Consider the following 27982-nt stretch of genomic DNA (forward strand, 5'->3'; position numbering starts at 1 on the left):
GCGTATGGGCAGCCACTCAGGATGGCGGTGCTCTTGCTCTCTGCGTGTCCCCTGCTGGACCAGCCCTGCTTCAGCTCCGCTCACACTCGACTCACATGGCTATCCCATCCTCCTCATCACAGGGCTCCATCAGTGACTGCCCACGTGCTTGTCCCCTGCCCCAGCTGCTGGTTTCCCTGGTAACTGATGAGCCAACCTGACTTCAACGCCCCTGTAATGATAAACTCCCATAATGATAATGATAACTCCCAAACTTCCTCCCAGTAATGAAGCATGCTGCCACATCCTGCCTGCCGTCTGCTGTTCAGAGTCGAGTGTCACTCCGGGACTTTTGCTTTGGACACGTAGGAAAATATCCCTATCCAATAAATCATTGATGTCGCTGGGCTCCTTGGTCTTCCTGCTGGGCAATTACAAAGCTTGCAGGATGCAGCTCAATGAGTGGATATGATTACAGATCAGAAACCTGCACCTCGAAGAGGGTGGCTGACCTCCCTAAAGTCACACAACTGGAAAGTAGCAGAGTCAGGATTCAGTTCTGTTGGTTCCAGGATCCCCTGCAGCTATTTGGGACAACAGGGGCGATGAACCACTGGTGATGAAAGGGAAGGAAATCTACCTGTTGGTTAGGGAAACACTCACTGCTATAAAAGACTCTGAGATGTGTAATCGCTCCAGCAATCAAAGTTTATTTCTTCCTCGTGTACAATCTAAAGTTGCACAAAAGTCTGCTGAGCAGCTGGCTTTCCTCCAAGCAGGGATTCAGGAACCTACCCTCCTTCCATCATGTGGTTTCACCAGCTTTAATATGTGACTTCAAGCCGCCACATACGATCTGCATCAGGCCAGCAGTTGGGGAGAGAGCGCAGAGGTCTTCGGTCAGACTTGGAAGTGCACACATCACACCCAAGCACATTTCTTCAGCTAGAATTCAGTTACTTCACCGCCAATACTTAGCAACCAAGAAACTGCAAGGGAGGCTGGAAAATGTAGAACAGCTCTGCGCCCTGGAAGAAAGGGAAATGAATTTGGTCAAGTTGGGCAGTCCCCGCCACCACCCCTATCCTACAACAAGGAACATGAGATTCCAGGACAGAGCAAAAGCCCCGATGTGACCTTTGCTGGGGACATGAGTCCCCAGATGAGTTTGTAGGAAATCAAACCTTCAGCTGCACCTCAAGCTGCAAGCATGCCCAAAGCCCTTCTGTAATAAGCCTTGAATGTTTTATCCTCTTGTGTGGGAGAACACTCCCCTCCACCTTCAACCTTGCCAGTCTGAGCACCCCTAGACCCATGGCTAGAGGTGGGCACATGTCCTGAGTAGACCCAAGCATATTTTTTCATCCCCTAGGAATCAGGGGTCGGTTTAGGGAAGGTCATGTGATCCAAGGAGAGCCTGTTGGCCTCCTTCCCTAACCAGTTAAGAAGGCTCTCCTGTCCCTGGTTACAAGACCATAAGAAGAGAAGGTGGGGCAGTCTGGTGTCATGCCTGCAGCCTCGTGGAGACAGCTGGAACCATGAGGGAGCACGCGCAGAATGAAACTGGACAGCTTCAGTTTTTGGATCCTTAAGGCTATTCCTTCCCCACCATTTCTGTAGTTTAATTATATAACCCAATAGTTTCTCTCTTTGCTTCACTTAATTCAAGTTGCGTCTGTCAGTTGCAACTCAAAGAGTGACAACTTCATACATCCAACGTGCCAGAAGACATTCTAGAAGGTAGATAGGATGAACAGCAAGTCTTCTTGTGTCTAGTGCTAGCCATATTCATGTTCTCTTGCACACACACATACACACACACACGCTATGGGCTTGTGTCCCCCATACAAGATAAGCTGAAGACCAGCACTTCAGAACGTGAATTTATTTGTAAATAGGGCCTTTAATGGTCTTCCCTTGTGGCTTAGCTAGTAAAGAATCTGCCTGCAGTGCAAGAGACCTGGGTTTGATCCCTGAGTTGGGGAGATCCCCTGGAGAAGGGAAAGGCTACCCACTCCAGTATTATGGCCTGTAGAATTCCATGGACTCTATAGTCCATGGGGTTGCAGAGTCGGACACGACTGAGCAACTTTCACTTTCACTTTTCAGGGCCTTTAACAGAGGAGATCAAGTTAAAATGAGGTCACTAGATTCAGCCCTCATCTAACATGACTGGTGTCCGTATAAAAAGGGGAAACTTGAACATACACAGCGCAAGACAATGTGAAGAGACAGAGACACAGGGAACACACCACGTGATGAAGAAGGCAGAGGCTGGGTGATGCTCCTGCAAGCCGAGGAATGCCCAAGACTGATGGCGAAGCACCAGCAGCTGAGAGAGGCACGGAACAGTTTCCCTCACAGCCCACAGATGGGACCCTGCAGACACCTTGATCTCAGACATCCGGACCTCCAGAACCGTGAAGCAAGGAGCACCTGTTTTTTTTTTTTTTTTTTTTAATTTTTTATTAGTTGGAGGCTAATTACTTCACAACATTTCAGTGGGTTTTGTCATACATTGATATGAATCAGCCATAGATTTACACGTATTCCCCATCCCGATTCCCCCTCCCACCTCCCTCTCCACCCGATTCCTCTGGGTCTTCCCAGTGCACCAGGCCCGAGCACTTGTCTCATGCATCCCACCTGGGCTGGTGATCTGTTTCACCATAGATAGTATACATGCTGTTCTTTTGAAATATCCCACCCTCACATTCTCCCACAGAGTTCAATAGTCTGTTCTGTATTTCTGTGTCTCTTTTTCTGTTTTGCATATAGGGTTATCGTTACCATCTTTCTAAATTCCATATATATGCGTTAGTATGCTGTAATGTTCTTTATCTTTCTGGCTTACTTCACTCTGTATAAGGGGCTCCAGTTTCATCCATCTCATTAGGACTGGTTCAAATGAATTCTTTTTAACGGCTGAGTAATATTCCATGGTGTATATGTACCACAGCTTCCTTATCCATTCATCTGCTGATGGGCATCTAGGTTGCTTCCATGTCCTGGCTATTATAAACAGGGAGCACCTGTTTTTGAAGTCAGCCAGGGCATGGCTCTCTGCTATGGCATTCGTAGGAAACTAATGAACGTAGTTTTTTGGCAGGTAACTTGGTGACTCTGCCAGAGTTCTCTCTTCCAGGAAGAAAAGCATTATGTGTTATTCTTCGTCTCTGTAACCTCTCTGGAAAGGCCTTAAGGACTTCCATTTCTCCTTCTGTATTATATATTTCTATAGGAGAGAGGGAAAGAGAATAAGGAAAGTTAAAGCAATGTAAGATACAGATTCTTTGTTATTAATATTTCACACACGTGTGCATGCACCTGTGTGTGTGTGTGTGTGTTAGACCTAGAGGAGGAGGTTACCATAATGATAACAGCAATTGCCATTTATTGTCTACTTTATGTCGGATACGGTTCTTGGTCATTTTAAACATATTATCTCATTTACTTCTAGAAGAAAGTGAAATGTCTCTTGATGTCAGGTCAATTCAGACCTGAGTTTGAATCCTAGTTCTGCTGCTTATCAGGTATTAGGCCTTGGTCATGTAATTTAACCTCCATGAACCTTTTTTTTCAATGGAATAATAATTTCTACTTTGTGGAATTTCTGTAAGATTATGCAATAATATATATGTATAAATTGATTATCACCTTAATAAGTGGTAAATATTACTATTCATCTTCAGAATCACCCTATATGACAGGCATTTATAATTCCAATTTTATAGGTGAAGAAACTAAGTCCTATGTGCAAATAAGTGACAAAAACTAAATTAGACCAAGATCTGTCTGGTGGCTTCAAAGCCAACATCTTTCTACTATACCAGCCTTGAAAAGAAAATGATCCAAAAAGCAATAATTTGTCAATCCGGCACAGTTACATTGTAAGTGAATTTGAATTACACGTATCTGAAACTGTGATACAAGACACTTACAAGGTCTCATTTTGTGCTCAAAATGAGAAATCATACAAATCCTCAGAATTAAAAATCAACAGTTGCTCAATTTCAAAGCCTGTTCAGCCAAGTGAATTACAAACTGCCACTTTCATTCTAAAACAGAAATTCTGTCTTCATTTTGTCAGTATCTTGCAAACTACGCTGTTATGTCACAAGGCTCAAAACTTCATCAACTGATTTTGGTGACAGTTGTGTAGTTATTATGCATTTTTAAATAACCTATCACCATGTCATCAGAGTATTCATAATTGGTAATGCAGAAAGGCACCAAAAGCAACGCATTTATTCCCTTCTTAAGACATCATAAAAAGTGCTCACTTCGGCAACACATATGCTAGATGTCATAAAAAGGCTCTAAAGAAGACCCAACAGTCGTTATGATATGCTATGCTTTCAATTTACCAAATTCATTTCTGCAGAATATCAGAGATCATCTAAAGAAATGAAAAGCACCGTTAAAAGGAAGTTACAGGCCAATGGGTGTTGATTTATGTGCTCTGGGAACATACTCTTCCATACTTTAGTTAGTGGAAAAATTTGCTTTGAATCACATAGGTTTTGAATAACACAAAGTCTTCAGGAATGCATCCATTGTATAAAATGAACCCACAGTGAAGATATCATCACCTTCTCCCAGGAGCTTGGATATCCCAATGCACTTGGTAGCTATATTTCTCATTTTGATTTACACTTTGAAAGTTGACTTCTACATCAGTCTCCAATGACTTTGATTATTATGAGTCACCTCTGGTGATACTGAGGAAAATCAATTTCCTGGTTTATAAGAGGTTGTTGCTATTTAATGCAACAGCTGAGTCCCTGGCATGCAACGGCATCCAGCTCACCTACCTGAACCCCAGTCTCATCTATTTCTATGCCAACTTGGGGCATAGAAATAGAGAGCCAGGGCCTTCTGTGAGGAGTGAATCTTGCACGTGGTGTGTAGCTTATAATAGCAGCTTTCATTTATTATTGTCTCTTGTGTGTCAGATACAACCCTAGGTACTTCACATGTGCTATCTCATTTTATTGACCTAACAATCCATGTGTATAGACAAGGGAGAAAACTAAGGCATAGAAATGTTGAATAACGGGTCCAGGTTATTAGGAAGTGGCAGACATGGTTGTTTCAGTGTTTTCATTTTAGTTTTAAATACGTCCATGTATACACTGTGATGTGTGTGATATCTGGTTAAGCAACAACCCCAGTGTCTAGTCTGATGAATAATCAGCAGTTCATGGGGTAGTGGCAGCATCCTCACGAGGAAGCCTGAGCTCCCGGTTACCATACCCCCTTCAGGTATGTGTATCTTGATCAATATCTGATGCATTGCGAGTCAGCATAGCAGCAGTCAGAAATGGGTTTCCATCTGTGATCACAGTGGCTTCTTCACCAGCATGATGGATTTTAGACACAGGATCTGATTGGAGCAATTAAAGGTATTTAAAACATGTGACTCAGCTAAAATATTTTAGAGAAATTCTCCACAATTGCACAAATGAAATCTATGGACCCTTGACATCTGTAGCTTTCATCCTTAAGGATTCACTCTAACTGGCTCCATTGTACAGCCCTGAATTCAGAGGAAGCTGGCTCACTTTCCAGTCACTACCTGTTCTCTAGGGAAGAACCCCCTGAGTCTGGATGTTTGCTGAGTCTGCTCTGGATGACTCATGTGCCATTCAATGTATCATGTGAGGTGATGGGTAAAGCACCTATGATGGGACAGACAGCTGGGGCTTCCCTCCAGCTAAAGAACAATTTACAGAAACAGTTCTGTACTGGACAATAAATGTTCGCTTAATAAGCAGTCAGCCTATGGGGCGGAATTATAATCCGGTAAGCGATATTGTGAGGAACAGAGTTATTTACCCTCACTTCAAACCTGCTGTGACTATAGCAGGAACCAAATAGACTCACGTTAGTTTCATCACTGGTATTGAACCCAGAGGGCTTCCCTGGTGCCTCAGCAGTAAAGAATTCGCCTGTAGTGAAGGATAGGCGGGTTTGATCCCTGGGTCAGAAAGGCCCCCTGGAGGCGGAATGGCAACCCACTCCAGTGTTCTTGCCTGGGAAATCCCATGGACAGAGGAGCCTGGTGGGCTACAGTCCACGGGATCGAGAGTCGGACACAACTAAGCAACTAAACCACCACCACTGAACCCAGAACTGGCTTCAGGGGCAGAACTCTCAACCACTAGGCTAGAGTCAAACAAAAACTCCATGGCATCAACCTTTGAAACCATGAGTAGATAAAACAAGAGAGTCACCCAAGATTCTGAGAAATAATCATGTACAGCTGACTTCCAACAGGGCCATACGCCAAGATGCCGGTCTCTGCCAGGAAGGACTGGAATGATTGAGGGGAAAAGAGACCAGTCGGCTCTCCGGTTCTCCTACAGTCCCCACTGCACCGGCCTCTTTGGGCCAGTATATCAGAGATCGCCATCAACGTTGACTTTGGAACCAACGGACCTGGGCTAACCCCAGCTGAGATGTTATCAAAAGGAAGTTGGACTGGATGCTTGCTATTAAACCTTGGGTACTTCTTGGGAAGTACTGATATATTTTGAAAATCAGAACACTGCTCGCTTCAGGAAGCCTTTGCATTTATGGGAAGGGAGGGGAATTTGTTCCCTAATGAGGGTCTTGTTTACCAGCTGCCCTGCCTTGATCCCTGCCCTCATCTTCCTCATCGTCCAGGTCTGGGTTCAGTCTCTTGTACTTCCTGCCTTGCCTGGTTCTCCCCCGCAGCCCCAATGTACCGGGTCTTGACTAGATTTTGAACAGAATTGCTTTACTTCTGGTTTGGTTAGCGGTTTATAGAGAAAACTACCAAGTCATCCAAAACTCTGCTTCACCGCAGAGCATCTATAATAGTCACCTCGACACAACTGTTGTGAAAAACCCACAGGACGCAGCGCTCAGACTGCAGTCCTGGCAGCCTAGGTTTCTGGTGATCAATTTCCCTGTCTTGCAGGTCCCCGGCCCCAGGAAACTGGCATCAATTCCCCCTCGTGGATTTGGGGAAGTTCTGTGGCATAGAGTGACAACTGCTTTTCTTCTAAGGTGTTTAGCAAGCATGTCATATACCCACATACATATAAATCAGATTAAAGATTTACCAGCTTAAATCAGTGTAAACCAAAATCACTAATAATCATCATTATAGATGTTTTTAAAACTATGAAAGCCCTATACAATCACCTTCCATCTAAATAATCACTCTGGGAACTACATGGTCACCTGCTGTATTTTCTGAGGAGAAATCTATTAAACAAATAGATATAAGGATAAAACCCAATTATAACATCATTTTAATTAAAACACAAAATTAAATGCTACATTTATTTTGATCAGTTGTAAGGATGATCGCACTGATTATTTTTATGGAAAACAGTTGCTAATTAATAAATGCCAGAGAGAGAGAGAAAAGAATAATGAATAGTGAATTCATTATTCAAACTGCCCTAGAGTCCTGGATTTAATCTGGTCCTAAAACCATTCATTTTGGGCTGTGCCTTTTAAGGCTGAAGTTTTTTCACTGTCACTCAAGGCAAAAACAGAAGCCTCCTTAAATTATGTTAGAAACAGATCAGCTCCCCGATAACATACACTCCACCAGAGACAGAAAGGAAGGAAAGAATAAGTCCAGAGGTAAATTAACCCCTGATGTACGGCGTCAGGCTTTACCCCCAAGCTCCAACGCACTGATGCCCTAAAAATTCCACCAAAGACTGCACGGTCTGTTGATTCTCGGGGAGGCTGGGGATGGGGAAGGAGAAATCCCTAGGCTCTTAAACAAATACAACCACATTTAAATGACCCCCTTTAAAAACACAGCCTTTCTTTTTCAAAGCAGTTTTAGGTTCACAGCAAAATCAAGTGAGAAGAAAAAGAAACTGAATGGAAAGTAGAGAGATTTCCCCTGAACCCTCTGTCCCCAGGTAAGCACAGGCTCCCCCACATCCGCACCAGGGTGGTACATTTGTTGCGATCAATGAACCAACATTTTTTTTTTTACTTGTTTTATTTTTAATATGCTGGTTGCAATACTAGACTTTTGAGATTTCTAAAATTTATTTCTAAAATTATTTCCTTTTTTTTTTCATTTATTTTTATTAGTTGGAGGCTAATTACTTCACAACATTGCAGTGGGTTTTGTCATACATTGACATGAATCAGCCATAGATTTACACGTATTCCCCATCCCGATCCCCCCTCCCACCTCCCTCTCCACCCGATTCCTCTGGGTCTTCCCAGTGCACCAGGCCCGAGCACTTGTCTCATGCATCCCACCTGGGCTGGTGATCTGTTTCACCATAGATAGTATACATGCTGTTCTCTCGAAACATCCCACCCTCGCCTTCTCCCACAGAGTCCAAAAGTCTGTTCTGTATTTCTGTGTCTCTTTTTCTGTTTTGCATATAGGTGAACCAACATTGATACATCATTATCACCCAAAGTCCACAGTCTACATCAGCGTTCACTTGTAGTGTGATACATTCTGTGGGTCTGGACAAATGTAAAACAACATGTATCCATCATTAGAGTATCATATAGAATAATTTCCGTGCCTCAAAAACCCCCATCCTCTGTCTATTCATGCCCTCCTCCCTAACCCCTGGCCAACACTGATATTTTGTACTGTCTCCATAGTTTCACCTTTTTCAGAATGTCATATTAGTTGGAATATTACAACCTATAGACTTCTAAGGTGGGCTTGTTTGACTTTGTAATATGTATTTAAGTTTCCTCCATGGCTTGATAGGATCCTGATCTTTAAAATAATCTTTTCTACTACACTATAGTAGGTACTTATAGATCTTTATGCCTTAAAACTTTAGAGGAACACTATACAGTTCTGCTCTTTTCCTGGGATAGCCCTTCTCTTTTCTACCATCTAGGCAGGTCCAGGGATCTAAAAGAACTCATGGCCAAGCACTTATTAATGTACTTAGTGTCTATCACTGACCACTGTTCCAATCACATGGCTGTTGAACAAGTGTACCCAACACTTAGTGATGCGGTAAAAACATTTATTATGCTCAAAGAATCTGTGGGTCAAGAATTTGGATAGAGTACCCCAAAGACACCTTGTCTCTGCCCCTCAATGTTGTAAGCCTCAGCTAGAGGACTTGAAGGCTGGAGGCTGGAATCATCTGAAGGCTCGTCTGTCTAGCACTTGAAGTTGGCTGTCAGCTGGTGGCATCACTGGCAAAAACATGAATCACCTTTGAGTGGCAGGGACTTTACCAGATCCTAGGAATTTATAGTGAAAAACCATGGTTTCTGACTGCAGGACATGAGGAATGATACCAGTGACCAGGTGAACTGACAATACCACTAATGTTTTAGGTTCTAGGGGAGAACTTAAACCGAGGTGCTTCAGAAAAGCATCAAACTGGGAGCTCACAAAAGGTGTCTCAGGGAAACTGCTGCAGAAGCTTATGCAAAATCTCACCTGAGTCTGTGAAAATACAGATGTAGCTCCGTGGGATCTGACTTCAACCCAGGCCTCAGGGCTACTTCCTAGAGCCACTAGCACAGAACCTGTGGTCACACACCACCCTCCTGGGTCATCACAAGTCTTTCCTAGTCTCCTTGAGAAAGATACGATGCTGGCAGAAAACTCCCACACCTTCTTCAAGGTGGCAGCGTGGACCAAACCAGGGCAGAGGCGGCAGCTCTGATCTCTGGGGTTACCTGGAATAGTTGACAGAGTCAGTAGGTCATAGAAATGGTCCTGTCAGAATTAATTGCTCCACCAGCTTATTCTGAAAATGGTCTGAGGTCAAAGATGGCGGAATCAGACACGGGCTAATGGCTTGATTCATCACTCTCTTCCCCCTCCTCCTCCAGGCCAGGTTTCCAAGAGGACTCAGGAGACCCCTGTTTGAAAATGATCAAGTTTGTCATCTTCATTTTACAGAAAGGAAACTGAGAACCAGAGAGATACAAGGGACTCGTGGTAGATGACTCACACCCAAGGCTAGTTTGGGTTTTTATTTTTTTACAGTAGGCAAAGCACTAGAAAATATTCCTTTGAAATGTGTGAGCAAGTGTCCAATGTGCAGTGGGGTCTGAAGGGGATTATCAGTCAGTCACTTCCCTAATTGACCTCACATTTGGAGAAGGGAAAGGCTACCCACTCCAGTATTCTGGCCTGGAGAATTCTATGGACTGTATAGTCCGTGGGGTCGCAAAGAGTAGGACATGACTGAGCAACTTTCACTCACTCACTTGGGTGAGATACTGCAGATGGCTACAGAGGTGGCTGTCCCTCCTCTCCTTAAATGCTACCACCCCACATGGCTGAGGAAGCCAGTCCTTCCCCCCGTCAACCCCCTCCAACCCCCCACTTCCCCCTCTCTCTGCCCTGAAGTACACTCGGTTCCCTCAGGGCTGAGAGAGGCGACTGGGGCTGAATGAATGATATAGCCTTTTAATTTGCTTTTAATTATCATGGCCTGGTAACCCTTCCAAAGACCCTTCACGGAGAGTAGTTTTATTTTTCTACTTATTAACCTCATTCACTAGACTGGAAAAAAGAATTCCCATCCCTCAAAGCCTCTCACTTTCATTCTTCTAATTCTTTTTTTTTTTCAGCACCAGGAAAGTAATGTGTATAAAGCCGGAGCCAAGTAGATTGTGGCTTCAAACACAAGCCTGTTCGGAGCAGAAGCCCGTGGGATTGCTGCGTTTCAGCCTCAGGGGACAGCCGCAGTGGCCTCAGTCTGTGAAAGGGAGGGGCCTGAATGGCCCTTTGATTCAGCCCAGATCTGGGGGTGGAGGGTGGGGAAGGAGCAGGCCTGTCATTTGACACACTCTGTTGGGCTTGGCCCTGGGCCTTTCCCTTTTCAGGCCTCCCTGGAGCCTGCAGGCCTCTCTGAGGATGCCCCTACGCAGCTAGTTGCTGCCATGCCAGAAATTCCTGGGCCCTCGGAAAGTATACCGGCCACCCCAAGGCCTCGGCGAATTCCACTAGCTTTGAGAATGCTGCTCTTCATAGCGTTCCTCCTCCTAGCGTTTCCAGATACACACACACACACACAGAAACACACGCACAGAGAGATATACACACAGCCGCACACAGCCCCACACCTTGTCCTGCTTTAATAGGGCGTTAACCATATGTTTGCTAGTTGATGTTTGAAGTATGTGTTGTTCTTGCTTGCACGGGAAACCGAAGAGTTTCCCACGAGTTAACTAGAAAATTATTAGAGCTGATGAAAGAGCTTAACAACGATAAGAGACAAATATAGTTACATAGTTATATATATATAGCTATAAATATAGTTATAACCACAACAAATATAGGTTTGGTTATAGCTTTGGATATTGGATGAGTTTGAACTCTGGCTTCACCACTTAGGATCTTAGACCGTTTACTTAACCTCTCTGCTCTTCAGTTCCCTCATCTATAAAAGGTTATAATAATAAAACTTGCTTCACAGAGTCATCGGGAGACTGAGTGCATTCCATACATACAAAATGCCTTGAGCAGTGTCTGGCTCATAGTGAGGACTATGTGAACGTTAGCTATTATGGTGAAAGTCACTGGCTTTGAGATCAGTATACAAAAATTGTTTATATGCAACACATGGCAGCAAATTTTGATGATATCAAGATATTATTTTTAAAAGATTGCATTTATATCATTTTAACAAGCATAAAATAAGGTGTATGGTTTTGTGAGTGCTGAGTCCCTTCAGTCGTGTCCAACTCTCTGGGACTCCATGGACCACACCCTGCCAGGCTCCTCTGTCCATTGGATTCTCCAGGCAAGAGTACTGGAGTGGGTTGCCCTTTCCTACTCCAGGGGATCTTCCCAGTCCAAGGATCGAACCCAGGCCTCTTCTGTGTCCTGCCTTAGCAGGCGTGTTCTTTATCACTGGCACCACCCGAGACACCATGTATAGTTATAAATCTAACTAACAATGGCATGCTTTAAGAAGAAACTTATATAATCTTATAGAATGTAATGAAAGATGACCCACATACGTGAAGAGGAAGATTTCTTATCTGAGACCTTTTTTTCTTCCCCATATTAATCTTTAATTCAAAGAAATTCCAAACAAAATGTTGACGGGTTACTTTTAGAGTGTATATATATGGAATTGTACAAGCTGATTCTATTAATAAATGAAGATTAAAGACCAAATAATTGAGAAGTAGAGTATTAGCAGAGGCTGACAATAGAATATAGAAAGGGAAAAGAGTCCAGAAAGACTCCTGCATTTATGGAAACTTGATACATGGAAAAAGTGGTTTTACAGATCAGTTGGGATAGGATGAATTATTCAAAAAACAATGCTAGGGCAATTGGTTAGCCATTAACAAAAACTCAGTTGGATCCCTGCCTTACCCAGAGTCTGGACTAAAGACTTAAGCGTGAAAAACAAAATAAAGAAGACTATGGAGTTCTCGGGTCAAAGAAAAATTTCTTTTCTGTTTTCTCTTTCAGTTTTATTGAAACATAATTGATACACAGCAAGGAAGAATTTCTTAAACAAGACTTGGAAAGCACAAATCATAAAGGAAAATGAATATATCTGGGTTAAAATTAATTTCTGTTGATATTGTATTATTTTCTGGTTAACCAAGGTAGGTTAATGGTCCTGCCTTTACACTCTTTCCTAGTAATAGAATAATACAAACACATTGGTGCCCTTTCTGTGGTGGCTTTTCATTGCCTGCCTTCAAGTAGGTAGAATGCACATGTCCACACGACTGGGTTTGAGCTTGACCACGTGATTTGCTTTGGCCAAGAGAATCACATAGATGATGCTCAACCAGAGATGTTAAATGCACTGGTGTGATTTACCTTGCCCACTATCATTTATCAGAAGAAGAATATGCCATGAATAGCTTCTGGTGTCTTCAAGCGATAGGTACATGGAACAGACCTAACCAGACCTGAAGTCTAAAACAGAGCCATCCTGGCCTACCAACAGAACTGTGGGTTAGGAAAATAAAATCCTGTTGCTACAAACCATTGAGATTTTTAGGGTGATATTTTTATACAGCATTATTTTAGCAATAGCTGAGTAGCACATTAACTTAAAAAAGAAAAAAAATTATTTTGGAAGGATATTGGGGGTTCACAGAATCAATAGCAGAATGGAGGCTTGGAAATAGGCAGGAATTAGGATACTTCTGGAGGACAGGATTCAAAGGCCAGCAGGAAGTCTAAAAGCAGGTTCTAGAAAGCTGGGGTGAAATAGAATTCTTTCCTGTTTCTTTGATCCTCCCGTCAAGATTCAAATACCAGGTAGAGAGCATGTACCTGTCCTAGCCTGGGCCATCTCTCTGCCCATTAATGAAGGAGTGCTGGAATCTTGGTCACTGTCTCCCAGACACATCCAGTGGGAAGAAAGAATGCCCAAAAGGAAATCATGTGCTTTTTTTTTTTTTTTTTTTTTCGCCGCAGTGCCTGACTTGTGGGATCTTAGTTCCTTGACCAAGGATGGAACCCATTCCCCCTGCATTGGAAGCACAGAGTCACAACCACAGGACCACTAGGCAAGTCTGTAAATGATGTCCTTTTGAAAAGAGGGGTTTGAAACTGGGCAGCCAGAAACAAGAAATGGCCATGACTCATACTGACCAAGCAACCTTCTGGTTATGCTATTTCTTCCACTGAGGCAGGGCCTGCAGCAGAGAATACTCACCGCTTATACTTACTTTGTCCCTCGGACTGCAAGGAGACCAAACCATTCATCCTAAAGGAAATCAAACCTGAATATTCATGGGAAGGACGGATGCCGAAGCTGAAGCTCCAATACTTTGGTCACCCGATGCCAAGAGCCAACTCACTGGAAAAGACTCTGATGCTGGGAAAGATTGAAAGCAGGAGGAGAAGGGGGCAACAGAGGATGAGATGGTTGGATGGCATCACTGACTCAATGGACATAAATCAGTGTTGAGCAAACTCTGGGAGATAATGAAGGACGGGGAAGCCATGCTATGGTCCACGGGGTCACAAACAGTCAGACATGACTTAGTGACTGAAGGACAACAATACTCACCTGTCGATAATGAGATTTTTCACAGTGAACTCATGCCTGGTCTTGAGAAAAGGCTGTCCATTCCTTGCCAGAACTGTGTTCCTGTGTCTGTGTAGGACCTCTGCATTCCAAGTGACTTAATCAAGGTAATGCTTCCTGGGGGGAGGGTCACTTAGCCACTAGCTGGCCTCCTGGATGTCTCCACTGAGGCCACAATTTTCCAACAGAAGAGACTGGAGAAATAGACTAGACAGGAAGGGTGGAGCAGGAAGCAGGTTGGTTGGTTTTAGATTTTACTTTGAAAACCTAGATATCAGAACAGGCTTTAGCTCACATAACCAGCTGGGCATAATTGGACTAATTTTGTGTTGGGGAAGAACTCAAACAGAATTTTGTTTCAGGAGAGTTATTCTTTCCAGGCTGTATGGGTGGGAGAAGAGAAGGGAGCAAAGGACATGGGGTCTCTGTCTCCTTAGTGCAGCTTTTCAAGCTAGAAGTGTAACCATGCGGAACTTCTTGGAAATCAGTTTCCAGCTCCCCAGAAGTCTCCTCTCCGACACCAGGTCAAGCCCTATTCTGCCAATCATCAGAGACCAGATGAAATCAGCTGTGTTCATGACTGCCTGGGATGGCATCAGTGAAGGACTGGTGGTGTTTCTACATTAGGAGCTCTCAGGCTGTGAGCCATGAATCCTCTGGAAAGCCTTGGAGCTGTTGCAAGAGGCTCCAAATATATAAACATCCCAACCACAGTCTGAGGCTCGGTAGATAACATATCATCTGTGTCTGCACTACTCTTCCCTAAATGTATGAAGAAGTGCTTGGATTTAATTCAATGCAAATTCACTTTCAAGAGTTACTAGAGTCATAAGTTTCTTGTTAGTATAGACTTTCCTCAACCAATAAGTATCACTGCCAGGTAGGTCTTCAAACTAAATATAGCTCCTGTCTCATGGATGGTGACTGCAGCCATAAAATTGACAGACACTTGCTCCTTGGAAGAAAAGCTATGACCAACCTGCTGATGTGCTCAGTCATGGCCAACTCTTTGTGACCCCATACTGTAGCCTGCTAGGTTCCTCTGTCCATGAAGTTTCCCAGGCAAGAATACTGAAGTGGGTTGCCATTTCCTTCTCCAGGATGACCAACCTAGGTAGTATATTAAAAAGCAGAGACATTACTTTGCCAACAAAGGTCCGTCTAGTCAAAGCTATGGTTTTTCCAGTAATCATGTATGGATGTGAGAGTTGGACTATTGAGAAAGCTGAGCACTGAAGAATTGATGCTTTTGAACTGTGCTGTTGGAGAAGACTCTTGAGAGTCCCTTGGACTGCAAGGAGATCCAACCAGTCAATCCTAAAGGAAATCATTCTGAATATTCACTGTAAGGACTGAGGCTAAAGCTGAAGCTCCAATACTTTGACCACCTGATGCCAAGAACTGACTCATTGGAAAAGACACTGATGCTGCGAAAGATTGAAGGCAGGAGGAGAATGGGACGACAGAGAATGAGATGGTTAGAAGGGATCCCCGACTAGATGGACATGAGTTTGAGCAAACTCCAGGAGTTGGTGATGGACAGGGAAGCCTGGAGTGCTGCAGTCTATGGGGTTGCAAAGAGTCAGACGTGGCTGAGCGACTAAACCTAACGGTCTCACTGAATTGATGTGAGGTTTAATTGATTAGCACATGCAGGCTCTTAGTTCTTGAAACAGACTAAAAGTTCAGCAAATACAAACAATTATTTAAAGCAAGCTTCATGCTTAAAAGGGGGAAACTACTCATTTTTTATGATATCTAGAATCATTTTTGTGCCACTGAGTTGTAAAGCTTTATGAATTGTATCATAAATCTTGTGAAGAGGAAAGAAATACTCAGAGATCTGTTGATCCTGCTGCTTCTAATGCAGAAAATCCCTGTGCCTATAAACCGTTCTCAACTCTGGTAGAAGGCATCCTTGGAAAAGAGCCCGTGTCTCTTTGATTGACAGCCTGGCGGAGACAGGCCGAACCCAGAGCCCTCTGGACTCTAGTACAGCGTTCATCTGTTTCCTCCAGGGATGAACAATTAACTGCTGGCGTGGAAAATTCCATGGACAGAGGAGCCTGGCGGCCTACAGCCCAAGGGGTCGCAAAGAGTCAGACACTGAACGACTGAGCACGCTTGCTCATTCAGTGAACAGCAGCTGGCTCAGCGGAAAACACAACCGCTACTACTACGGTAACCACAAGATGTCGCTGTGACCCAAAATTTCACACCAGGTCTACCCCCGCACCCCCCGCCCCTCCACCCCTCCACCCCTCCACCCCCAGGGGCGGAGGGCAAGACCTCCCTTCATTTTCAAAGCTTTCTTTCCCAGTGCTTCCCAAACCCTACCGAGCAAACTGAATCAGCCGAGGTCTTGTTAAAATGCATGTTCTAATTCAATAGGCCTGGGATGGAGCCTGAAATCCTGCACTGCTAACAAGCTCTCAGGTGATGCCGAGGCTGGAGTTTCAGCATTTCTGCACTGTGGTTTTGATGTGGCCTGGGAGTAGGAATTAAGTAGACCCGAAAAGCGGGCCCCATTCTACTCCTTGCCTTTCAGAGGTAGTGGAGAGGAAGAAGAAATCAAAATGAGAAACAGCAAAAGAAAAAGAGGGCAGCTTTCTTTTAACGTGCCAGTCTCCCGAGCCTCCTGCAGTTCGTGCTCAGAAGAGTGAGGACGTGGCAGGTGCCCCCGCCAAGGTGAGCGGTAAAGAAGGTCAGAGGGTTTTCCCAAAACGTCCTTTCTCTGACACGAGGGCTCATTAAAGAACTTACCGCAGAACTTCGTGTTTCCCTTGGTGTTTTACACATTCAGTGGCCAGATGCTTCAGCACACACTCCATAGCTCCCCGCAAAAGCCGAGTTTCCAATAGAGTTCATATAAATGGGTTGGGGGAAGCCAGCCTGAGCAATGAAGCGGGGGACTAGCCGGAAGAGACGCCCGGCCGATGGTGTTGCTCTAGCATGCACAATGGGATCTATTTTAATAACATGAACTTCTGCTTTCTGCCTCCGGAAAGGCCCCGCGGGGAGCAATCGGCGAAGTGAAACTGCTTCTAACCCGACTTCTCTGGGGCCCTGGCTTCAAGGTTAGATGCATGCTGCAAAATGAGAAGTTACTGTGCCTCTGAGTTGCTGTTTTACTTGACCTCTTTTTTTTTTTTTTTTAATCTGGCTTGGTTTTTCATTTTTAGTGATCTTCGCTTATCATTTGTGTCCTTTTCTGGCCTGAAGCCCCCAAAGTCCTTTGGTTTTAAGACGGAGATTTCAAAATGGAAAACAGAGGGCTGTCTATTGAGTTTTGATCTGTTGTATCAGTTCAGTGTAAAGCTTGGCCAGCTTTTTGCTTGTGAAGTCCCAAGAAGATGTTGGCTCTAAGTTCTTTTTTAAGATTCTGGAGTTAATTTACCCCCTCCATCCTCTCCTGAGCCTCCTTAGGGGGCAAACCTGCCCATCCAGTGGGCATAAAATATGCAGCAGGCTGGGCTTCCCTGGTAGCTCAGATGGTTTAGAATCTGCCTGCAATGCAGGAGACCCCGGTTTGATTTCTGAGTGGAAAAGATCCCCTGGAGAAGGGATAGGCTACCTACTCCTGTGTTCTTGGGTTTCCCGGATGGCTCAGCCGGTAAAGCATCCTCCCGCAAAGCAGGAGGCTCGATTCCTGGGTGGGGAAGACCCCCTGGAGGAGGGCATGGCAGCCCACTCCCGTATTCTTGCCTGGAGAATCCCATGGACAGAGGAGCCTGGCAGTCCATGGGGTTGCAAAGAGTCAGGCACGGCTGAGCGGCTAAGCACAGCAGATGCTGAAGGGTGTCCTGCTGCTGCTGCTGCTAAGTCACTCAGTCGTGTCCGACTCTGTGCGACCCCATAGACGGCAGCCCACCAGGCTCCCCCGTCCCTGGGATTCTCCAGGCAAGAACCCTGGAGTGGGTTGCCATTGCCTTCTCCAATGCATGAAAGGAAAAGTGAAAGTGAAGTTGTTCAGTTGTGGCCAACTCTTAGCGACCCCATGAACTGCAGCCTACCAGGCTCCTCCGTCCATGGGATTTTTCCCAAACCCAAACTGGGAAGAGAAGTTGGGCTGTTTGGGTGATGTTCACTCTTCTGTTTGTAGGCATAAGTTGATATGCATAAGTAGGGGGTTGTGTTTTGGGGGATCCCCAAGGAGGGGTGGGAAGGAGTACAGATAGTGGAAAGGATAGGGTGCCGTTTCATACTCCTTGCCCCCCAGACTGGTTTGGAGCTCCCAGGAAGGATAGGAGTGAGTGCTGAACAAAGGGATTTCCTTAGAGACTGGGTGAAACTCTGGATCCCAGCACAGAAGCTTTGAAATGCTGAGACGTTAACACCCAGTTTTGAGGAAAGAGGTTTCGTTGTTGTTTTTAATCTTATCTAGCAGATGTAGTTCAACTATTTGTTTTGATTATATAAACCACATACTTGCCTTGGGGGAGCTGATTTCTGGAACTTTTTTTGAAGGATACAATGTTTTAAAATTCTAATTCGAACTTGCTATAGAAATTGTAAAGGCTAAGAAAAAAAGGCACAAGTTTATGGTATTTGCCCAGTTAAGAATCCTGAAACAATCATGTACAAAAACTGGGAAAGGAAACAGCAAAGGAGCAAAGTTTATTTTTGCCCAATAGGCTAATGAGTCACAATTTCACCTTCATAATTTATTATTTTAAGCATCAGAAGATTTTTTTTCTTCACTTTCACTTTGCAGGAAAATATTATAGAAAAGAAGCCAAAAGAATATTTGACATTTTTAAGTGGGGCAGAAATTTAAATTTTTTGTTATCATTATTTTGATTACACATACTTCTGGTACTATTTTTATTGGAATGAATACGTGATGTTTTCCTCTTTCCTTGTTGCTCAGTAGCCCAGTCGTGTCTGACTCTTTGCGGCCCCATGGACTGCAGCACACCAGGCCTCCCTGTCCCTCGCCGTCTCTCAGAGTTTGCCCAAGTTCATGTTCATTGCATTGATGCTGTCCAGCCGTCTCATCCTCTGACTCCCTCTTCTCCTTCTGCCCTTGATCTTTCCCAGCATCAGGGACTTTTCCATGAGTCTTCCGTGTGCATCAGATGACCAAAGGAGCTTCAGCATCAGTCCTTCCAGTGAATATTCAGGGTTGATCTCCCTGAAGATTGACTGGTTTGATCTCCTTGCTGTCCAAGCGACTTTCAAGAGTCTTCTCCAGCACTACACTTCGAAGGCATCAATTCTTTGGCATTCTGCCTTCTTTACAGTCCAGCTTTCACAACCTTACGTGACCTCTGAGAAGACCATAGTCTTGACTATATGGACCTTTGTCGGCAAAGTAGGATCTCTGTCTAGGTTTGTCATGCCTTTCCTGCCAAGAAGCTGTCGTCTTCTGATTTCATGGCTGCAGTCACGGCCCGCTGTGATTTTGGGGCCCAAGAGGAGGAAGCCTGTCACTCCTTCCACCTTTTCCCCTTCTATTTGCCGCGCAGTGATGGGGCCAGATGCCCTGCTCTTAGTTTTTTTAATATTTAGGCTTAAGCCAGCTCTTTCACACTCCTCCTTCACCCTCATCAAGAAGCTCTTTAGTTCCTCTTTGCTTTCTGCCATTAGAGTGGTATCATCTGCATGTCTGAGGTTGTTGATGTTTCTCCCACCCATCTTGATTCCAGCTTGCAACTCATCCAGCCCGGCATTTCTCATGACGTGCTCAGCGTATAGGTTAAACAAATAAGGTGACGGTAGACAGCCCTGTCATACTCCTTTCTAGATCTTGAACCAATCAGTTGTTCCATACAGGGATCTCACTGTTTCTTCTTGACCCGCATACAGGTTTTTCAGGAGACAGGTAAGAGCTTTCCACAGTTTGTCATGATCCACACAGTCAAAGGCTTTAACATAGTCAAGGAAACAGAGATAGATGTTTTTCTGAAATTCCCTTGCTTTCTCTATTATCCAGCGAATGTTGGCAATTTGTCTCTAGTTCTTCTTCCTTTTCTAAACCCTGTTTGGACATCTGGAAGTTCTTTGTTCACATGATGCTGAAGCCTAGCACACAAGATTTTAAGCATGACCTTACTAGCGTGGGAGATGAGAGCAATTGTCCAATGGTTAGCACATTCTTTGGTACTACCCTTCTTGGGAATTGGGATGAGGATTGACCTTTTTCAATCCTGTGGCCGCTGCTGAGTCTTCCAGATTTGTTGACATAATGAATACAAAACCTAGATAGCATCCTCCTTCAGGGATTTGAATAGTTCTGCTGGAATTTCATTGCATCCACTAGCTTTATTAATAGCAGTGCTTCCTAAGAACCACTTGACTTCCCACTCCAGAATGTCTGGCTCTAGGTGACTAACCACACTATCGTAGTAATCTGGTTCTTTAAGATCTTTTTTATATAGTTCTTCCGTGTATTCTTTCCATCTCTTTTTGATCTCTTCAGCATCTACTAGATCTCTACCATTTTTATCCTTTATTATGCCTATAAAAGGCCTCTTCCCTTAGTGTATTTAATTAGCAAGGTTTCTGAGATTGTGTATGTAGCCAAAATCACTTTTTATTTTAAAAAGTTGATTGGGTGCTTTAGAGAATTAGTAGTTTTATGGTATATATTTATGTGCACTCAAATCAATAATAAGTTTTGTTTTTGAAGGTTTATTTATCTATTTCTCTAACAGAGTCATTTAATATGACATCAGATTTTAAATTATTTGTCACTTTCAGATAAAACTCTAAGCACTGATAGGATTGTCTTATGTTTCCCAATTTTTTTATTGAGACATAATTTACATATAATTTTACAGTAGTTTCAGATGTACAATATAATGGTTCACTATTTGTATATATTGCAAAATGATCCCTACAATGTCTAATTAACATGTCACCATACAGAGTTACAAATTTTTCTTTCTTGTGATGAGAATGTTCAAGATCTACACTTTTAGCAACTTTCAAATATGCCATATGGCATATGAACTATAGTCACCATACTGTACATTATATCCCCTCGGCTTACTTTATAACTGGAAATTTGTACCTTTTCATCCCCTTCACTCATTTCACTCACACCCCTTCCCCTGCTTCTATCGCCCACCAGTCTGTTTTCTCTACCTATGAGCTAAAAGGCGTTTTTTGTTTTTGTTTTTATTTTGTTTTGGAGTCCATGTACAAGTGAGATCATGTAGTATTTGTCTGTCTCAGCCTGCCTTATTTCACTTAGTATAATGTCTTCAAGGTCTATTCATGTTGTCACAAATGGCAAGATTTTTTATTGACTAAATAGTAGTCCATTGTTTATATACCACATTTTATTCATTGACTATCCTTGGGCATGTAGATTATTTCCATATTTTGGCTATTGTAAATAGTGCTGAAATGAACATGAGGGTGTATATTCTTTTCAAATTAGTGGTTTGTTCCCCACCCCCCCCCCCCCCCGCCCGAAACCCAGGTGTGGAATTGCTGGATCATATGGTAGTTCTCTTTTTAATTTTTTGAGAAAACTCCCTATTGTTTTTCATAATGGCCATACCAATATACATTTCTATCAACAGTGCACTAAGGTTCCTTTTTCTCCACATCTTCACCAACAATTGTTATTTCTTGTCTTTTGGATGATGGCCATTCTAACAGGTGTGAATTGATCCTGTTGACTAGGTACGACTCTGGATCCTAGCATTGCAGCTTTGAGATGCTGAGATGTTGACACCCAGTTCTGAGGAGAAAGACTGAATCCACCACTACGTGGAACTCAGCATGGCTCCTCACCACAAGATAAATGGATTTGGGATTATTAGCAGAAGCACTGTTAACATGAAGATTAACACGGTCTGGAAGGCACTTCATTTGGCAATATCAATAGTGCAAGGTTCCTTCCTGGGCTTTGACAGGCCCCAGGCTAGCCCCCTGAGATAGCTGAAGTGGAGTAGACTACAGTAGCACCAGACCATGAGTGTGGCTGACAGTGTGGAGGGTGAGCGTATGCAAGGCCCTTGGGGTCTCACAGAAGTGCTCACGGGGACCGAGAATGAGGCTGCTTGCTGTTGATGAGCCTTGTCTGTAGCCACAGGCAGTGAGGACTGACAGCATTCGGGTTATGCACCAAATCATGCCAGCTGCTCTTGTGCAATAATATCCTTCCATCCAAGAACAAGGTCCAGCAGGACAGTAGTTAGTTTCCAAGCCCATGGGAGGCTGAATAGCAGAAAAGATATGAAAGCCAGCTCTGTAATCAGACTGCCTGGGTTTCTCACTATAATCAGACTAACCATGAAACCTTAACCTTTTGGTGCCTTGGGTACCTTATGATATGAGAATAATAATAAAATTTAATTCACAGGTCTACGAGAATTAACAAGTAAAACTCACAACAGCCTTAGAACAGTGACAGACATGTGTAAACCCCGAGAAAGGTCAGCAATTTGTATTATTACACAATGTGCCAGGATGCTTAAAACAGCATCATGGGGACTGATTCAGCTCTTTCCTAGAAACAAAAGAACCAGGAGGAGGGCTGATTGGTCTCTGGATCTCCACGGGGCTAGTGAGTCTGGGAGTTAAAAGAAGACAATGAGATCGCAGCACTGTTTGTAACAGCCAGGATGTGGAAGCAACCTAGATGTCCATCAGCAGATGAATGGGTAAAGAAGTCATGGTACATATATACAATGGAATAAACTCAGCCATAAACAAAGAATGAATTTGAGCCCTAATGAGGTAGATGATCCTAGAGCCTGTTATACAGAGTGAAGTAAGTCAGAAAGAAAAAAACAAATATCCTATGTTATTGCATACATATGGAGTCTAGAAAGATGGACCTCTTTGCAGGGGAGGAATAGAGAGAGATGCAGACAGAGAAGAGACTTGTGAGCACAGCAGCAGAAGGAACAGTGGGACAGATTGAGACAGTAGCCCTGAAACATATGCGTCACCGTGTGTCAAATAGACAGCTAGTAGAAAGTTGCCGTATAACACAGGAAGCTCAGCCTGGCTCTCTGTGACCACCTGGAGGGATGGGAGGGTAGTTCAAGAATGTGGGGACATATGTACACGTATGGCCAATTCATGTTATTGTATGGCAGAAAGCAATGCAACATTGTAAAGAAATTATCCTCCAACTAAAAATAAAAAGTAAAGAAGACAATGAGAGCTAGTAGCTGGTAGAGGTTCCTCCGGCATCTTTCTGTGGCCCATTTTCCACCCCCCACCAAGATCACAGGTACTATGCTTCCAGGATGACAAACACTTCAGTGCCTCGGGATTAGAGAGTTTGTGGGCACAGTTAAGGCTCTAACTTCCTCTTTGGGGGAGAACGGAAGTTAATAATGTGGTATTCTCACTCATCATGAGATAAAATGAGATTCTTCTTTCAGGTTTTATAAAAACCCTAAGAGGAACTTCCTATAACCTTAACACGGTGGAATTTGCCTTTTCCGATATGTCAGACCCATCCGTCTCAGCACGGACTTTCACCACATCCCCATTAGCACTCAACACACAGACTGTTCTGCTGCTAATAACTTACTTTAAAACTGAAAAAAAGACATCGTGCCTCCAAGAAATAAGAAGCAATGTATGTTCTGGCTGCACGCGCCAGGATATTCTTCTCAAAGCTGCCTCTAGGGTGTAGAGGGCTGTAGGTATAGGTCCCTGCAGGGCTGTAGGAAGAAAATTTTGCAGAGCTCCTGTCTATATAAATAATCTGATTTTAAAATGTTTCTAAAAGTACAGACCTGTGTGAAGTATAGTGACTTATTCCTGGAGATGGGTAGAGAAGAGTTACCTGTCACTGTCTATTTGGTAAATCAAAAAATTCCTTATAGGGTTCAAGCACTGTCTCTTCCTGTTCAAATCCAAGAACCATCTCTTCAGGCACTTTATTGTCCAGTGTAATGTTCCTGGAGAGTTTCCACCAGGAATCAATAGTAGCAATGCTGTAATTAATCACAGGACCAGGGCTCTTCAGGACCCGTTTCCATTAAACAGCATGGATCTGTTTGTGTCTTCAGTTCTCTGCTAGCGTGTCTCTAATAATGGTTTCATTATTACTCATTACTCATTACAATGCATCTCCTGTCCACACTGCCTTCCAATTACTCTCTCTCAAAGGTCGGTGGTACTGCTCCTTGTTGATGCAAGTCTTCCAAGAAGTATGCAGGGAAATGTAAACTGATATTTGTTTTCTGGTCTCATTAAGTTTACCATTCAGAATTTTATGGTGGAAACAGAGGATAAGGCATATCCCAGCCTGGACTCTTGAGGCGGGAATCACGGCATCTCTAGAACGGGAGCCCTTTCAGTGTTGACTGAACACACACCACTGCCAGTGGGGAGGGTCGTGAGGGGTCCATGCGTGAAGAGAGAGGCTCACCTCCACCGCTACAAAATAGGAACTTCCCTCTTCCACATGACGTAGGGCTGGAGAGCATGATTTTGCCGTGTCAACGGGAGGCAAGAGAAGACAGTGGCCAGAAGACCCGTTGGTGTTCAGTCTTGAAAGCCACCCTCCAAGGACTGCTTCGTACCTGGCCTGCAGCACGGAGGTTCTCGCCCTGGATGCCGGAGGCTCAGGGGGGATGGGGGTAGCACCCACGGTCACCCCTGCCACAGGTACCGAAGCCAGGAGGTGGTACCACGCTGAAGTCACAGAGGGACTCAGGCTCACATGGCAGCGCAAGCCCAAGGGTTAGTGGTAAACGGCTGGTATCCCAGACCCCAAAGTCAGCCTGAAGTCAAGAGCGTTACCCCAAACCAGCATGTGTGTACCATTCTGGCCCAATCTTGAGGGATTCCACAGTTTCAACCAGCAGAAGTGAGCTGCTTGCCAGACCGTCCACCTCAGATGGGGACCCAACAGCAGTCGCTGAGAGCCCCCACAGGCATGAAATCCAGAGCCCTGTAAGATGCCTGGTTGGCCTCTGTGCAAGGCAGAGGGTCAGAGAGTACCTCAAAGGGTCAAGTGAAGACCAGGGTCCATGCAGGTCTGGATCTGGGCCAGGGACATCCTGCTTGGAGGACGTCATCAGGCCTGGCAGTATTAGACCCTCAGAATGTAACCACCGTTACAGACATGCTATCAGGGAACCACAGCAACAAGGAGAAGATGCAAGGAAGTCTCTCCAGAGAGCTGGGTGTGGGGGAGAGCAGACAGGGCCTGAGGTGTGGGCCACAGCAGAGACCTCATTGGCCCAGAACTTCCATTTCTCCTCTTGAAGAGCTGATACAGCAATAAGAACAGAGGCGGTGATGGGGGGTTGACCCATAAAACCCATTTGTGGCGATCCATATAATATGCAGACTCTGAAATCATTCACGGGCAATCCACAGCAAGCCCCTCAGATGAAGCAGAATCTAGCAGGAGGAAGTCAAGGGCAGAGCCAAAAGTGGGGACAGGGGAGACAATCCAGTGACAGATGGGCCAGGAAAAGGAAAGAAAGTGAAAGTCGCTCAGTCATGTCCCACTCTTTGCAACCCCATGAACTATACAGTTATGGGAATTCTCCAGGCCAGAATACTGAAGTGGGTATAGCCTTTTCCGTCTCCAGGGCATCCTCCCAACCCAGGGACTGAACCCAGGTCTTCCACATTGCAGGAGGATTCTTTACCAGTTGAGCCACAGGGAAGCCCAAGAATACTGGAGTGGGTAGCCTATCCCTTCTCCAGAGGATCTTCCCCACCCAGGAATCGAACTAGGATCTCCTGCATTGCAGTTAGATTCTTTACCAGCTCAGCCATCAGGGAAGCCCGGTCCCGGAAAATGTAAGGAAAAATATACTTGCTGAATGTGAGGTATGCTGCCTGACTAGTAAACCTATGTGCCTGATTTACAACAAGGCCCAGCACTGAAGTGGGTGAACTTGGCTGCCCTGCTGGACCTCAGAAGAGCAGAGGAGGTCAGTCAATGAAGTGTCTACAGACAAACTGTGTTTCCTTCAGAATACCCTTGGAGGGAAGCTATGCGCCAGGCACTGTCCTGGGCAAAGGTAGGAACAACATCTGTGAGCAAAACAGACAAGATCTCTGCTCTAAAGGAGTTTGCATTCTCGTGGGGGAAGACAGAATAAGCAAAATAAGTAGAAAAATGATAACAGAGGGCTGAGATCGGTACCAGCAGCAGAGGAGTGGAAAATGGAGCTAGGGTACCGTGGGAAGCTTCCCCAGCAAAGCATCAGTGATAAAATTGTCCTTGCGACCTCCTGGGGAAACCAGGATCCCAATTATTCTTCATCCTTTGTATAGAGAACATGTTCTGGCTTGCGGGTAAACGGCGGTTAATCTGAGGAGCAGCCTCAAGTCATGAGTTACTGATAAAACAAGCACATTGTTTTAGGAATATTGGGTTGCCAATGCAGGATGCCTTGGCAAGTAGGGAGAGACTGCAGACAAGAGTCCAGATCTCAAATAATTGTGAGGAAGACTTAGGGGTTCTCCAGCTGCTGAAATTAGAAGTTGCTGAGAGCTAAGCCTAATGTGCTATTTTTAAAATTATAATAAAATGTCTGTTAAAAAAAAAAACTGTATCTACTAAATTGAGAACTGGAATAACTGCCATGAATAACCCAATCCTGAAAACTTTAGTGCTGGTGTTATCCTCTTTCTTTGTTCCAAATTAACTAATCTGTAAAAGTCTTACACTGAGTAATTTATGCAAGATGTACAGAATCTTCACACAGTATGTCTGACTCCTCCAGAAGCCCTGAAACATACTGACGTCAGCAGCCCAGCTGCAGGGTGCTGGGAAGAAAGGCATTCTCTCCGTCCTCTGCCAGGGCTCCACTGTGGTTTCCTAGGGTTTCCCCTTTTACCAGACAGACCAGCAAGGAGGAGGAGGGGCATTCAGCCTCAGGGCTGCTGAACTCCCACTCCGCAGAGTAGACAGCCGTCGGCCAAAGGGAAACACACCCTGGCCTCTAGATCCACGCCAGACTTCTCCCTACACTCTCAGGGACCTTCCTGAGAACTCTTTTTTAAATGATCACTGGTGTGAGGAATTCATACAACCACAAATCATAAGGAAATAAAGTTAGATGCAGAACCCAGTTTTAGCCTGCTTAGGAGATTGGCTTTACTAGATTGAACAAGCTGAGATGGATGTTTTCCTATGTCGAGTACATCTGTGCTCAGTTGCTTGGTTGTGTCCAGCTCTTTGCGACCTCATGGACTGTAGCCCGCCAGGCTCCTCTGTCCATGGGATTCTCCAGGTAAGAATACTGGAGTGGGTTGCCATGCCCTCCTCCAGAGGATCTTCCTAACCCAGGAGTCAAACCCAAGTCTCTTGCATCTCCTGCATTAGCAGGCAGATTTTTTTTTTTTTACCACTGCACCATCTGGGAAGCCTTTCGTAAGTTAAGAACAACCAAATATTGGCAAATTCACTGATTCAAGCTATACTCAGGAATCCTTCAATTATGGGTTCTCTATCTTCTCTCCCAAACTTTAACCTATGCCTCATCTTACTCTTCGGCTTCTCAGAATTCACCTTCAAATTCCACTCTGTCTTGAAGCCGGGCTTCCCAGGTGGTTCAGTTTATTAAGAAGCCACTTGCAATGCAGGAGACACAAGCAGATGCAAGTTTCCCAGGTCAGAAAGATCCCCTGGAGGAGGGAATGGCAACCCACTCCAGTATTCTGGCCTGGAGAATGCCATGGACAGAGGAGCCTGGCGGGCTACAGGCCACGGGGTCACAGAGTTAAACATAACTGTGTCGCTGAGCATGCATGCACATCCTGAAGCCAGCTGAGTTTCTCTCGTTAACCCAACGTCCATTCCATGAAAGGTCATTGAGCATCTTTTCTGAGCCATGCACTGAACAAACTGCTGCTGATACAAGGGCAGGGGGAAGTCTGTCCTTACCTTTGTGGAGCTCATAGAAGAGGGAGAATGGGTTTTAGAAACATATGTAATCAATTTGGTGATATAAATATGTTCAAAGTGTTATAGAGAATAGAGGAGCATCATGCTTGGGGAAGAAATGAGGAAGGTTTCAAAGAAGAGTCAATATTTGGATTTT

At 44.4% G+C, this 27982-nt stretch overlaps 1 long non-coding RNA gene across 3 annotated transcripts; it reads right to left on the bottom strand.

Annotated features, from left to right (window-relative positions):
• Positions 1–683: 683 nt before the first annotated feature.
• Positions 684–17037, bottom strand: LOC122673575. Of its 3 annotated transcripts, none has more exons than XR_006334725.1 (4): positions 9410–11707; positions 3012–3214; positions 2369–2415; positions 684–1007 (listed from the first exon to the last, which is right to left on the bottom strand). It is a non-coding gene; the product is annotated as an uncharacterized LOC122673575 (long non-coding RNA). The 3 variants fall into 3 exon arrangements; XR_006334724.1 differs by having other exon boundaries at positions 2232–2415; XR_006334726.1 differs by lacking the exons at positions 684–1007; positions 2369–2415 and adding an exon at positions 16758–17037 and having other exon boundaries at positions 2887–3214; positions 9410–9837.
• Between the last annotated feature and the right edge of the window lie 10945 nt (positions 17038–27982).

Source organism: Cervus elaphus, chromosome 17 (assembly GCF_910594005.1).
Source record: "Cervus elaphus chromosome 17, mCerEla1.1, whole genome shotgun sequence".
Lineage (NCBI taxonomy): Eukaryota > Metazoa > Chordata > Mammalia > Artiodactyla > Cervidae > Cervus > Cervus elaphus.